Raw genomic sequence first — 14,685 nt, 5'->3', positions numbered from 1 at the left:
AATTCAATCGACTGGAAATGTTTGTTGAAAGTGAACATGCAAATTATACTAAATTCTCTAATACTGACACCAAGTTATGTACACATATGATGTCATATCATTTAGTACTGGTACGTACTTTAGCAGATATTATTAGTAGTAATGATACTATGATTTATCAAACGTCTCCAATTGATAAAATGCATTTTTCAAGTGCTTTACTTATTTAATTCTTACAGTAACTGAATTACTTCCAACTTACATCCAATTCCTATGAAATTAATATATCTCATCTTCTTGGATGTTAAAGAACACATATTTATTCTAATTAAAATGCTTTTAATCTGCCTTTTCATCATTATTGTTTCCATTATTTAATCCATTTACTAATTTTTTACTACTAGTGAGCTATTCATATTTTTATCAGACTCTGTATACATTGGAGAATAAATAATCTTAATACTGCCAAATCTAGTGGGTTTCTAGCCATTGGAAAGTAGTTATTTGCAAAGTAAATTTACTATATTTGAGATATATGGACTGCTGAATAAAAGAACCATGGAATATATTTTGTTTACTAGTACGTTCTCATCTGCCTCATATTTTTTTTGAGTTTTTATTTTTAAATAATCTTTACACCCAATGTGGGGCTTGAACCCACAACCTCAAGATCGAGAATTGCATGCTCCACTGACTGAGACAGCCAGGCATCCCACATCAGCCTTATGTTCTAGCTAAATAAATATTACCAATTTTTAAAACATTATCTTAGTTCAGTGATATGCAAAGGGTCCAAAATATAAACCCCCCTTTTAGTTATTTTCTGAATTATTTTCACTGGTCCATTGCTCATAATGGTTCAGTTTTCTTGTGTCTACAATTTCTTTTGAATTATTAATGCTGCTGTTTTAATTCAAGTTAAATAATGCTAATGCCCTAAAATGTGATTCCAAGCGGTCTAAGAAATTGACAGTCTGGCTGAACTATTTGCCTTTTTACTCTTAATGCCATTTTTATTAATTAGTTCTTCATCACCAATAACCAAGACTTCCTTTTGGGTTTCTCAAACTGTTGTCAAACTAAGGCAATAACTCAACTCTCTGCCTCCCAAAGTAAATACTCTTGGGTAATTGTCTGTCATAATGGATTCACACACATATCCACACACACATACATATGCACACAGACACACATACACACACACACCAAAACGAAGTTTTTAGAATTAAAAGTTTTCATGATAGCTGGGAAGAGGGGAAAAGAGAGGTGTTTACAGTATACTTCTAAATCTATTTTAAATATTTAATAATAGTTGAGGAATTATATATTCTTAGTCTTATTCTTAAGAAAATACATCATCTGTTAATTATATGAAAATGCAGTGGGTATAGATATAGGGATATACTGAGGAACTTAGGCAAAACCCAAGGTAATCATACTCACTTTAAAAAAATCCAAGTGAAAACACAAGTCATTTCTAGTATGCTTCACCTAACTAAATCAGGGAACTGATTGATTGATTGATTGATTGAGTATAGCTGGCACATGATGTTACATTAGTTTCAGGTATACAACATAGTGATTCAACAACTGTGTTATGCTATGTTATGCTATGCTCCTACAATTATAGCTACCATCTGTCACCACTCAGATCTGTTATACCTTTGACTATATTCCCTATGCTGCACCTTTTATTCCTCTGGCTTATTCATTCCAAAACTGGAAACTTCCCTGTATTATTTAATCTGTACATCAACAAGTCCTTGTGTAATGACTAAATACCCAGGGACAACAATACTGAGAAATTCATCAAAGTTTCATACACCACAGTGCCACTGCCTTCATGGGCAACTTTGAAACAAGGACAGTCAAGAGTTTAGGAGGTATGTTAATATCTTTATCCTTCACTCATTTATCACAAATTATTTTAACATACGCTATTGCTCAACACTTCTATAGTTTCTAATAGGAAAAATGTGATCTGAAAGAGACAAAGAGAAGAGACAAGGACATACATGAGACATGGCCGGGGGAGAAAAATCGGCATTATTAATGTTTTGAAATCTGCCTTTTCTGATTCTTGAGCATAAGGGCCTAATAACAGAAAATGCCTTATTATTTATAACTCAATTGCAAACTACAATTTTCAACTTTATTTCCAATTGTACTCCCACCATGCATTCATAACTACAGGAGATATATTGTCTCTTAAGAATAGACGGGGGTTGGAAATTTTATAGCCTAACTATTCAAACCCTGAGCAATCTAGAATTGACTTTAAGTGAGGTCTATGTGGGTAATTGTGTATTTTGGTGTACATCAAATGGACCCCTGGGCAGTTTTTAAAAGTTAGGCATGTCCACAACTACCATGATTATTTTCATTAGGGAACCCCAAGGGGTCTGTTCTAAATCTCTCAATTTTCTTGGAATTTCCAAGAGCAATTTTCCTCAGAGCCTCCAAAAGTAAATTATTAAATACTGGATTATCAAATCCACGCAGTGGTAAGTTCCCTAACAAACCATGCTTGGTAATCAGGCATTGAAGTATATTTATATTTCTTAGTTTAAATGAGTCATTAAAATTTTTGATTATGTATTTAAAATATGTTCATTAAATGGGTTTTTTGAACATGTCCGAGAAATGAATCATTTTTCTCTTATTTAATGATACTTAAAATAACAATACCTAGCAAACTGCAGAAAGTGTTGAAATGATTGTATTCATTTTCACATTTATTTTTTGTTTAGAGTCAGTGCATTTAGATGTGGCTTCTCCATGTTAATGCAACTTCCTTGTTCATGAGATAACATGGCCCAAGGCAAAGATCTGGAGTTAGAGAGAAGTAATCTAAAAATTGCCCAGGTTCCATAGAGAGATATCTTTAGGTGAGCTATATATCATATCTGGACTTCAGTTTTCTCACCTGTAAAATGAAAATAATATGTATACTTACTGGGACAGTTTCTGGTAAGCAGAGATGATATTATAACTTGACCGACAATTAGTGTGCAATAACACAGTATTACATAAATAGTGGATGGTATTGTCTATAATCCTTTTTTCTTAAATCGCTTTACATTATCCTACTATATTGTTAGAACTCATGCAGTTTATTACATTTTCTTTGTCAAATTTAATAATTACAACTACCTGGGAGAGCTTACACCCTTGCTTCCCCCTTCACTCTGAGAAACAACACAGAGTATTTTAAGAATAAATACAATTTGCATCCAGATTCTTTGGAGAATAATCTAGTTTTCCAAGCTTGTTTATGTTACTTAAGAAACTTGTTTTCCCCAAAAGTCCTTTACATTGTATCTTGCGCTTTAAACTTTGACTCTTCCATCTCTCGTAGGTATAGTAGAAATATGGCTCAAATATTTCATTTGTTGTACCTTATAGTGATGTTAGTCACTGTCTCACCTCTGTTACTTTATACATATGTGTTATTGTGCAGTACATCCAGTTTTTTTTCATCTCATGCTGTCGTTATTAAACCATCTCTAAAATTCCTGAAATGTATATTCACTATCCTCTGAATTTTGGATCTCCGTTCTACATTGCCCAAAGGTTATTGACGATGATACAGATCTTCCTGACTTAATGCTTCGATAAACTCATCATAAATTGGAAGTATCATAAGTTGAAAATATTTCTAATATACCTAACCTACCGAGTATCAGAGCTGAGCCTGGCTTACCTTCCATGTGCTCAAAACTCTTACATTAACTTACCATTGGGTAAGTCATCTAACATAAAGCCCAATTTATAGTAATGTGTCGAGTATCTCATGTAATTGATGGAATACTTTACTGAACGTGAAAAACAGAATAGTTGTATGGATATAGAGGGTTGTAAGTGTATCAGTTGTCTATCCTTGCGATCACATAGCCAACTGGGAGTTGCCACTGCCCAGCATCGTATCACTAGCCCCAGAGAAGATCCAAATTTGAAATTTGAAGTATGGTTTCTACTAAATGCATATGGATTTTGCACCATCATACAGTCAAAAAATTGAATGTTGAACCACTGTAAGGCAGGGAATGTAGTGTATTTTACTAGCCCAGAAAATTGCATCCTCGTTTCCTATAGTGCTGTACACTTTAAGATTGTGTTCACTTGTTATTTCCAAGTGCATTTTTAAAGGGTATAGATGATTTTAATTATTCTCCAACTCCCATCAATTCAGAAACAGAATTTCCATAGATGATCATGGAGTTACAGTCTGCAACACTGCTGACAGGGGGCTGTTAAATGGGGTCACAGAGGAATTGGCAAGTGAAATGGCTGCACACAAGTCATTACTTTTTAAATTTAAACACCAAATCAGAAAATGTTCTCTTAAAAAGAAAAAGAAACCCAGGCCTGCTAGCAGCCCCGTGTGAAGTATAATTGCTGATTGTGACAGATCAATAGCATCCAATTTAGAAAGACTAGACTTCCATAACTGTAATTTTGTAAAGCATTTTTGAGGAAAGAAAAATATTTGCAGCAATTAATGAATTAAAACTCAAAAGACCAGAAAAGCAGAAATTAGTAAGGCACAAGTCATCTGGGTCAGAAACGAGAAACAAATTTGTCTGACTTAAATACACGCCGCAGAAAAGATCCAGCCTGGGGCAGAACTAGAGAGCGCTGGAGACATGTTCGTGAGAGCACTCCTTTGATTAGCTTGTTATATCTAATAAGTAAAGCTCAGGAACTATTTATAGCTTAAAAAGAGCATAGCAAGTATTTTGCACGTTTTGATGCAAATAATTTTCTCGGAAACGTCTCATTTTTCTGTCTCTTCCTTTGGTTCATCATGCATTCTACACTTTACTGCTTCTGCTGATTATTTAACACATTCTAGGCTTAAGCATGTTTACTATTTCATGGGTCTTCTCTAAAGGTCAAGACTCTTGGATATGCATACTTCCTTCTCAAAAGATATCACAAAATCTCTCTTCATATCTGTAAATTCTCCAGTTGTTGTTATCTTTATTCTGCAAAACCTATGATTCTCCCAGCCAACCTAGAAATAAATAGATATGGAGGAAGAATGAGACTCAGAGATTTGTATTCTATACAACACTGAAGTGCGGTTTGTAGGAGTGTGCTCAAAGTGTGGAATGTTTCTTATTAATTTAAGCAGGGGCTGAAGGATTAGAAAGCCTCTTAGGTGGGGAATAGGGAAAAATTATTAAAGCTTGCTAAGATTTTAAATTTTAAGTTATTCTGCTTACTTTTCCTTTATGGCCAAAAATGAGATGAGAATTAATATTCAGTGATGATACAAAAGAAATAATCAAAACATATTTTAATTTTTAAAAATACAGGACACCTTAGAATTGTTTGAAAGCACTTAAAATTACTATCATAATAGAGAAAGTTTCAAAAGTCATCATTACAATTTTAAGTGAGAAGTGGAAAGGGTATAATCAAGACTTTCAATAATTATTCATGTCACTGGAGCCAAGATTAAATTTTCTTATACTCTGTATCATTTCAGTTTGTACCATAAGATTTAAGGTAGAAAGATAATGCTGTATTCCTTCAGCAGTTACACATCTCAGAGATATGATCAATCTATACAAAAATATTTAAAAACTAATAAAGCCTTTCTTATTTAGATAAGTGTGGGTTTTTTTAAAGATATATTTATTTATTTGAGAAAGAGAGAGAGAGAAAGTGCACACACACAGAGGGGCAGAGGGAGAGGGACAAGGAGAGAACCAGACTCCCCACTGAGTGTGGAACCCAACATGGGCTCCACCCCAGTACCCATGAGCTCATGATGTGAGCCAAAATCAAGAGTTGGACACTTCACTGACTGAGCCACCCAGGCGCCCCTAGATAAATGTGTTTTGATCAAGAAAAGTTTTCATCAAAACAAGCTCTAGATAGGGTACAAAGAGTCTAGCTCCTATCTTTGTTTCCCACCAGACCCTAAGAATTTCTGGATACACAGCAAAATACTATTTATTGAACGGATAGCTACAATTGAATACAGTGACCTTTACAAAAATATATGAGTACATGTAGAGGCAGCTATGTGTGCATAGCATAGTTAGTATACAATTAGATTTCAGTGTGTTCCCTAAGTGGATTGATAACCTCAAGTAAATTATATAATTGTTAAAGATCATGCTAATAAAACCAACCACTATGAGACAAAGAGGCTCAATTCTTAGTGCCTAAAGTATCATAATTCTAAGCCCACTGTCTTGTGAGTGTTTATCAGATACTTGCTTTAGTCTGTCTCTCTAGATACATACTTATCATACAATATTTAATAGTAGTCATTTGTCTGGCTATCTGTTTCTCACCACTGTCCCAGATAATCCCTTATCAATGAATTATGTGACTTTATATAACTTATCTTTCTTTCAAAATTTATCACAAATAATTTCTGAATCTGAGTTGAAGGGAAAGCTTCTCCAACTGAAATTATATAATAAAGGCTGATGAATGGTAATGTGTCAAGTAGAGATAATAATGCTAGAGATGTAGGAATAATCCCACATGCCAGTGGCAGTGTTTTATAACATCACTTTTTAAAAATCTCAGCTCTATATGAAAAAAAAAATACTTAATCATTTCAATTTACCTTTGGGACAGCACATATAGTTAAGAGTACATGCATGTCAATTTCTGCTATTCATATTTTTAATTTAAAAATGATGGGTATCATGTGTAAGTTACCCTAGGATACAAATTACAAGTCCTTCATTTTCATTTTAATATTTAATAAATGTCCATAGCAACTGAACTTTTCTATTAAAAGCATCCTTTTACAATGTCGTCTCTATAAGACCAAAGAAAATTCAGTCATAAAAAACTAAAAGTCAGGGTATGATCATATATTCCATTTGTCCCCAAATGCTGACCCATGGAAGCTAACTGACTAAATATATCTCACCAGGGCAGCTTACTAAAAATATGAAGTTCCTTGACCCACTCTGAGACACCATTTTTTCATAAGTTTTAAGAAGATGTTAAAACCTTGGAACTCAGGATGTGGCCCTGGGTATGTGGTGTGGATGTCACTTCAAAACTTGTAAGAAATCAGAAACTCAGCCCCATCCCCCTCCACTTTTAAAAATCCCCAGGTAATTCATACACACATGAATGTCTGAGAAACAGTGGTTTGGGATGCTGGGGGGAGGGTGTCTTGTTTTTTTTGTTTCGCTTTGTTTTCAAAACATCCAGTTAATCTTTATTCATAATTGCCAAAATTTGGAAACAAAAAAGACATCTTAGTAGGTAAATGAGTAAGTAAACCGGGATACATCCAGACAATGGAATATTATCCAGTACTTTAAAAAAAAAAGAAAAATGAACTATAATCCAATGGAAAGACATAGAGAAATCTTAAACGCATATTACTAAATGAAAGAAGCCAATCTGAAAAGGCTATGTACGGTATGATTCTGGCTATATGACATTCTGGAAAAGACAGTAAAAAGATCAGTTGTTTTTAGCGGGGAGGGTGAAGAGGGAGAGAAGAATAGGCAGAGCACAGAGACGTTTTAAGAGCGCGATTGATAATGAGGGAGATGTGTCGTTACATGTTTGTTCAATCCCATAGAATGCACAACAACAAGAATGGAACATCATGTAGTCTATGGACTTTGAATGATGATGATATGTCAGAGCACGTTCAACCTTGATTAAAGAAAAAAAAAAATAGTGCCATTCTGGTAAGTGATGTTGATAACGAGGGAAGCTGTTTGTATGGAGGGATGGGGTACACGGGAAATCTATGTACCTTACTTTCAGTTTTATTGGATACCTAAAACTGCTTTCACAAATTCTTTAAAAAAAAAATACCCAAATGAGGTAAGATTTCAGAACTGAGTTAATTCAATTTCTCAAAATGGTTTCTGGTCTTCAAAGATGAGAGTATCAGATGACATCATTTTTCATAGACCAGTTGAATTCAGCGGGGGGAAGGACGAAAAGCAGTATGACTGGCAGTTGGTTTTATGCTGTCTTATTTTCTTTATCAATGCCTTATTCTCAAAGATCCTTCCAGAATGGGAAGCAGGACCAAGCCAACTGAGAGCACAGACATTCCAGGATGACTGGACAGAATATCAGGCCATTTTTGCAAAGGAACATGCCCCAGAAATAAACCACCATAGATTGTAACTACCGCTAATTTTGAGAAAATCATATGTAAGGATGGAATTTAAGACTTCAGAGGGAGAAAACAAAAAACAAAAAACTGTTGTCCCTAAGTCACTTAGGAAAATAGACTGTGCCCTCAATGTGTTGAGAGTTATTCTGGAAAAGTAAAATTAATTCAAATGACTTAAGATCTGGGGCAGGTGAGTTCATTTAGGTAGTAAGTGCAAAGCTTGCATATGGAGAATAAGCCATTGTGATGGAATAATACCAGGTCACCTTTTATTTTAGTAATACTATTTATATATTAAATCACTCAATCATCACTATGCTTACTGCATATTTACTGATGTAATTAAATATCTCATTTGAACCTGGCAGGCTTTTAGTTTTTTACCTCTGTTGAAAAAAATAGTAAAAGGACATTGGAATTTTCTAAGGCATATTCAACACATGTGGGTAAACCATTTTTAACTGTTCTCTTCACATCAAAAACTGTCTGCTTAAAGGAATGCAAGGCATTTTTCCTGAACTTTTTCAGGAGCATAGTTATGATGGCATATAAAGAAAAACTTGCAGTTGTTTCTGGGACAAGAAAGAAAGCAGGCAGCCTTAGCAGAGACAAGTCATAGCATCAATGGACGTGGATTACATTTCAGGTAACTTTGTGTGTGAGGTCACTGGAGAAGACAGAAGATGGGGTTTCTGTGTCAGGAAAATTAGTTGGTGAGGGGCAAGACCACGGCAGGATGTATCAAGTAGGGCCAGCAAAATTTGAACAAAGCTAGAAAAGCAATTTAGAACAGGTCAAAACAGAAGAACCTAGCCAAATGGTTTTATTTTTTTTATATTAGAGTCTTACTGAACACCCTTTATAATTTTATAAGTGATTATGACAATATGGAGGATAGGTACATATGTATGTGTGCATGTATCTCGGTGTGGTTGTATATATATATATATATATTAAATAAATATATAGGGAGAAAATTGTAAATTTTTTGTAACCCATGTATTCTGCCAATAAATATGGGTTTATTATCAATAAAGTACCCAACAGTACATGAGGAAATGGGAGTCAAATACAAATGACTCCCACAAATACAGGCTCCCACTATTAAGTAATTTATATTCTCGCAGAGGGAGAACTCTGAAGAGAGTTGAATAATTGCGATTGAAGCATTAGCAGAGAGAATGAATGGGAGGGAGTAGTTGGGGTGGGGGAGGGGTGGGGGAATAGAACATCATTTAACAAATACTATGTATAGGAAATGTACCTTGAACGGAATCTTGAGAAATGAGGAGGTGTTAACCAGGGTAAGAAAGGGGAGGGTGGGCAGACTCATATCAGGGAGAGAATTCCAAACAGCAGGAGACTTGGAAAAATTAATGCTCTTCCATAAAACAAGCAAAAGATTTGCATTTTATTTTCAGGATAAGTTTTGTAATCACCAAAGAGAAAGAATTTCTGCAACTTTACTCTTATTCTGATCGTAAGTAAATAAATAACAAGCTTTTCACAGTTTGACTTGCCTCTCTTCAAAGATAAGGAGAGGAGAAAGGTCATCCAGCTAATAAACAGAAAAACTAGACAAGCCTTTTCTGTTGTGGCTCATTTGGGACACTTTTATTTAGTCTACTTAAAATTCCAGAGTTAACCAGCTCTAATTGGAACCTCTACAAAAGTTTTGCCTCTCATTCATGTGTGGTTAATGTCAGTGGCATTAACAGACAAGTAACTAATATACAGAAAAGGCATGATTAAATGGAAGTCTTTTCAAACGTGCAGAGTCTTTGAAAAGCCATTTGAAGAAATGGTTCACTTTATTTCTCCCACGATGGGAGCTGGAATTGAAGTAACACTGCTGCTTCTCCCTGGAGATCGATTCTTCTAAGCGAGGAGTTCAGATCCGTCAACGTGATTATCCCTCCTGCCAAACAAAGTGCCCACCTGTCCAAAGATACACTGAGTAAGAAAGATGTTCTCTGTGCTGCCAAAGGATTCCACATAAATAAGGAAAATAATCATATTCTCACCATTAGTGATTTTTTCTGTCATTCTAAAGGAAAAGAATAGGATCACAGCTTTAAGTACAGCTCCACTAAAGACTTCCTAGATTTAGTGAGATCACCCTTTTTAGTGGGCAGAAAAGTCTAGTAACTAATGGAATACCGAAGACCACTCAACTTAAAATCACAGGAAAACAGAATATAAATGAGAAAATTTTAAATACAAAATTTTCGTGGATGAACGACAGCAATAATAAAAATGTACTCTCTTTCCCACCGGAAGTACTGCAAACCTGGAGAAATGAGACAAATGAGAAATGAGACAATGTTGTTCTCCTACTTCTTTTGATTACTCCACAGCCTGTCATTGCCTGGAAAGAAAAGAAGTTTAAATCATCTTGCAATTGCCCCAATCGTAGGAATATTACCAATAGAATAAAGGAGGACTAAAATATCAGGATGGCAAACATATCTTATTCAAAGTTTCCTATTTCTCTTAACACCAGGAAAGTCTGTTATTTTTCTTGTGCTGAGAATCCACCAGAAATAAGAAACACTTCTCCAAGTGGAGACGATCCTTAGGTGGAATTCAGTTTGCCTTGAGAGTCACGTTCACCGAGTGTGTTTTTGTTAGGCTGAACAATTTCCTGGAAAGAGGTTAATGCAATATGGACTTTTTATTTTATATATATGTATGTGTGTGTATATATATATATGATTCATACCCTGCTTCTTATTAAAAGTAGCATATTTTGAATAGGCCTCTTAAGGTTTAGCTGATTTATTATAATAATGAAACAAAATTATATATATATACACATATATGAGATATATGCATATATATATATTGCTATAACAATATATTGCTATAACAGGAGTATGAATGTCTTTCCTTTCTGAAGGAATAAGCACTGCCATTTTATTTTTTTTTAAAGATTTTATTTATTTATTTGACAGAGATCACAAGTAGGCAAAGAGGCAGGCAGAGAGAGAGAGAGAGGAGGAAGCAGGCTACCTGCCGAGCAGAGAGCCTGATGTGGGACTCGATCCCAGGACCCTGGAATCATGACCTGAGCCGAAGGCAGAGACTTTAACTCACTGAGCCACCTAGGCACCCCCATTTTATGTTTTGTCAGTCTATTAATAAGCTTAAGTGATTAGAGCACTGTAGGGAAATGGGAACCCACCATTTAGGCTGACTATCAGAGTCTTAAGTTGATATCACTCTAAAAGTAGGAGTATTTAAGGCCATCTTACAAAGTAAGAGTTAAGGACTAGTCTGTAATAAGACTGTCATGTTCTTTTCTGTCACCGCCACTATTTTGGGGTTGGTTAGCCATTTCATCACTGAAAGGTGATTACAGAGTTAGATTAGAGAGTTTTAGATTAGTTAGATTAGAGAGTTTTAAAAGCACAGCCTTCAACATTTCCCTGCTATGCTGTTTTGATCTCTCAGGTTCAGAGAGAGACCATTTGCAATCATGGTAGACTTATGTTTAGTCATACACAAGGCAGAGCAAAACTAAACCCGATGTCTTCTGGCTGGGAAAAATGTCATAATTTCAATGTTTTGTGCCAGTAGTTTCTCTATCTCATCTGAATATACATTTCACTTTCATTACTGATGCTGTGCTTCAGTGGAAGGAGCAAAAGCCTAGCGTTGGGGGACCTGAACTCTGTCCCCTGCTCGTCTGTGAGAACCACACACAATTTCTGCGGTTTGGCTACCACATCAGACAAAATGCAGGAATGGACTAGATGATTTCCCAGATGGCTTTAAACTCTAAAGCCTATGACGTTATGATCATTAACATTATTATTATCATTTACAAGCCCTGCACAATCTTCTATGGGACATGGTAGAAAGCTAGCCGTAGAGAATACTTTCAGTCTAGAGCACTGTGATATAAAATGTGTGACATTTTTAAGGATTCAGGGAAAAGAGATGATTTCTTAACTAAAACTCTAGCCTCAGCTAGAGTCACAAAATGATGCTTGAACTTCCTCAAGATTAATGTCTTTTCTGGCTTAGAACACAAAATGTTTGATTCAGGGAAGCACAGGGAGCTCAGACTGGAGAAGTGGGAATAAAACGCAGAGGGAGGAAGGCAACTGTGGATTGTCCACAATATGAACTGCATCGTATTACCTCCTTTAGATATTTGGGAGTTTGCTGACAAAGAGACTTCAGTTTCATGAAAGTGTAACATGAGATCTATTCCCTAGGAAAGAGTAGTTTTTCCCAATTACCTTATATGTAAGGTTAAATTTACATCAAGAGATTAAAAGGCTTGTTTTTCAGAATAAATTGCTATTTACAGCTAACAATCACGGTGCCTGTTTTTGTTTGCTAGGGCTGCCATAACAAAGTACTATAATACTACAGAATTTTATTTTCTCAGTCCCTGGAGGTTGGAAGACCAAGATGACAGTGTCAGCAGGGGTGGTTCCTTCTGAGGGTCAAGAGAAAGGTCTCTTCCAGACCTCTCTCCTTGACTGTCTGTCAAGTCTTGAAGTCTGTCTTCCCTCTGTGTCTTCACATAGTCTTTCCTCCATGTGCGTCTGCACCCAAACTGCATATAAGGACACACTGGATTAGAATCCACACTAATTATCTCCTTTTAATTTAATTACCTTTAAGAACCCATCTCTAAACACCGTTACATTCTGAAGTACTGGGTTTAGAACTTCACCATACGAACATCTGAGAACACACAATTTGGCCAGTGTTTAACAAGTGCAAAGCCCTTTTCAAAGAGCTTTACATAGATTATCTCATTAAATTTCACATCAACCATGTAAGTACTATTATTACAGAAAGAGGTTACATGATTTAATCAAAAACAAGGATTCTAACTTGGGCCATCTGGCTCCCACATATACGTTTTCAACCATGGTTTGACAAACGCCAGCTAAAATTTCCCTAATCCCATTTTCTCTTCCTGGGTATAAAAGAAGGCTACTTTTTCCATACTCCTCTACAGTTAGTTTGGAGCTATACAATAGAAGTTTGGAATTGAAGGTGACCTGGAATGACAAATGCCACTCCTAGACCTGGCACCTAACATACGCCACCCAATCTTTCTTGTTTTCTTTTTACTCCTTAGTTCACTAAACACAGAGCAGTAGAGAACCAGAGGAGGTCTGGGAAGATGGTGGTGCAACAAGATGAAAGGATCTGGGACCACAAATCAGTCCATGAAGAGGTTATTAAACAACCAAATAAATTGTAATATTAATGAGAAACAAACTTTTATTGTGTTCAGCTACTGAAATGCTAGGGTCTATCACTATGTCAGCTACCATCAATTACCCTGACCAATAAACATGCAAACATAGATTCTTATTACTCAGAAGAAACAACCTAAAAATGTCACAGACTTCTCATTTTGTTGAAGAGAAAAAAACTAACATTTGGAGGAGATAAATGACTTTTTCAGATCAGAACATGTACGTTACATAATGATAGGTAAGAAATATTGAAATAAAAATATACCGTCATCATAAGGCTCGGTGTCTATAGGAAAGCTACTATGACAATACTTTTGTGCCCTAGTTTTGCCACCTAAAAATTATTCTTCAAGAAAAGTCTTTATTTTTATGGTACATAAGGAGTTGAATACATGGTTGTGAAGGAGATAGACACTTCGGTTATAGACTGCATAAAGTGCATCTTTCTAGGACCAAGAAAGCATGGGGAGCTGTCCTATGAAAGTACTTGTTGCTGAATATCCTTACCATGACATTTCTGAACATCTCTGTAGCTGTAACATGTGAATCAAGTAAGCTATTATTTGACAAAGCATAAAATCTGATAACCATTATGGACAATTTTTCTTTTTGTCCTCCATTATGGGTTTTTCAAATATTCACTATTAAAATTATGCTGAGATGATTGAAACCTTTTCTCTTGAGGATATACTAATGTCTTTTAATGCATTCCAAAAATGGAGATTTACCCAATACTCCAAGAGACTACTAGAACTATTTGCATTCTGCTTCACCTTTCTGTTTATGTTCTATGATGTTACCCATTAGTTTTGCATGTTTCCTTTATTAGGTTAAGAAAATATTCTCCTATCCCTAGTTTTTATACATTGGCGTTGAGTTTTGTTGAACTATTTTACTCCGTCTGTGATAAGGTCATATGCTTTTTTCATATTCCGTCTGTTACTATGATGAAGTCTATTGATTATTTTACCAGCATTAAACCACCCTTGCGTTTCTTGAGTGAACACTAGTGGTGACAAATTATCCTTTACACATATTAATGGATTCAGTTTGTTAATATTTTGTTAAGGAGTTTTGTATCTATTGATGGAATATATCAATGTATAATTTTCCTCTCATAATATCTTGTGATTTTTTAAAACAAGATTTTATTTATTTCTTTGAGAGGGAGAGATAGAGGGCACATGAGCAATGGGGAGAGGCAGAGGGAGAGGGAGAAACAGGCTACCCACTGAGTGTGGAGCCCCCACACAGGACATATTTTGTGATTTTTGAAAGCAAGACTTATTGTTTAGATAAAAAAGACTAAGGTAAGTAGCCTGTGTCAATTTGGTTAAGAGTTGTTCTGTGTTT

This window comes from Martes martes (genome assembly GCF_963455335.1).
Source record: "Martes martes genome assembly, chromosome: 6".
Classification (NCBI taxonomy): domain Eukaryota; kingdom Metazoa; phylum Chordata; class Mammalia; order Carnivora; family Mustelidae; genus Martes; species Martes martes.
This window is presented reverse-complemented; position numbering follows the sequence as displayed.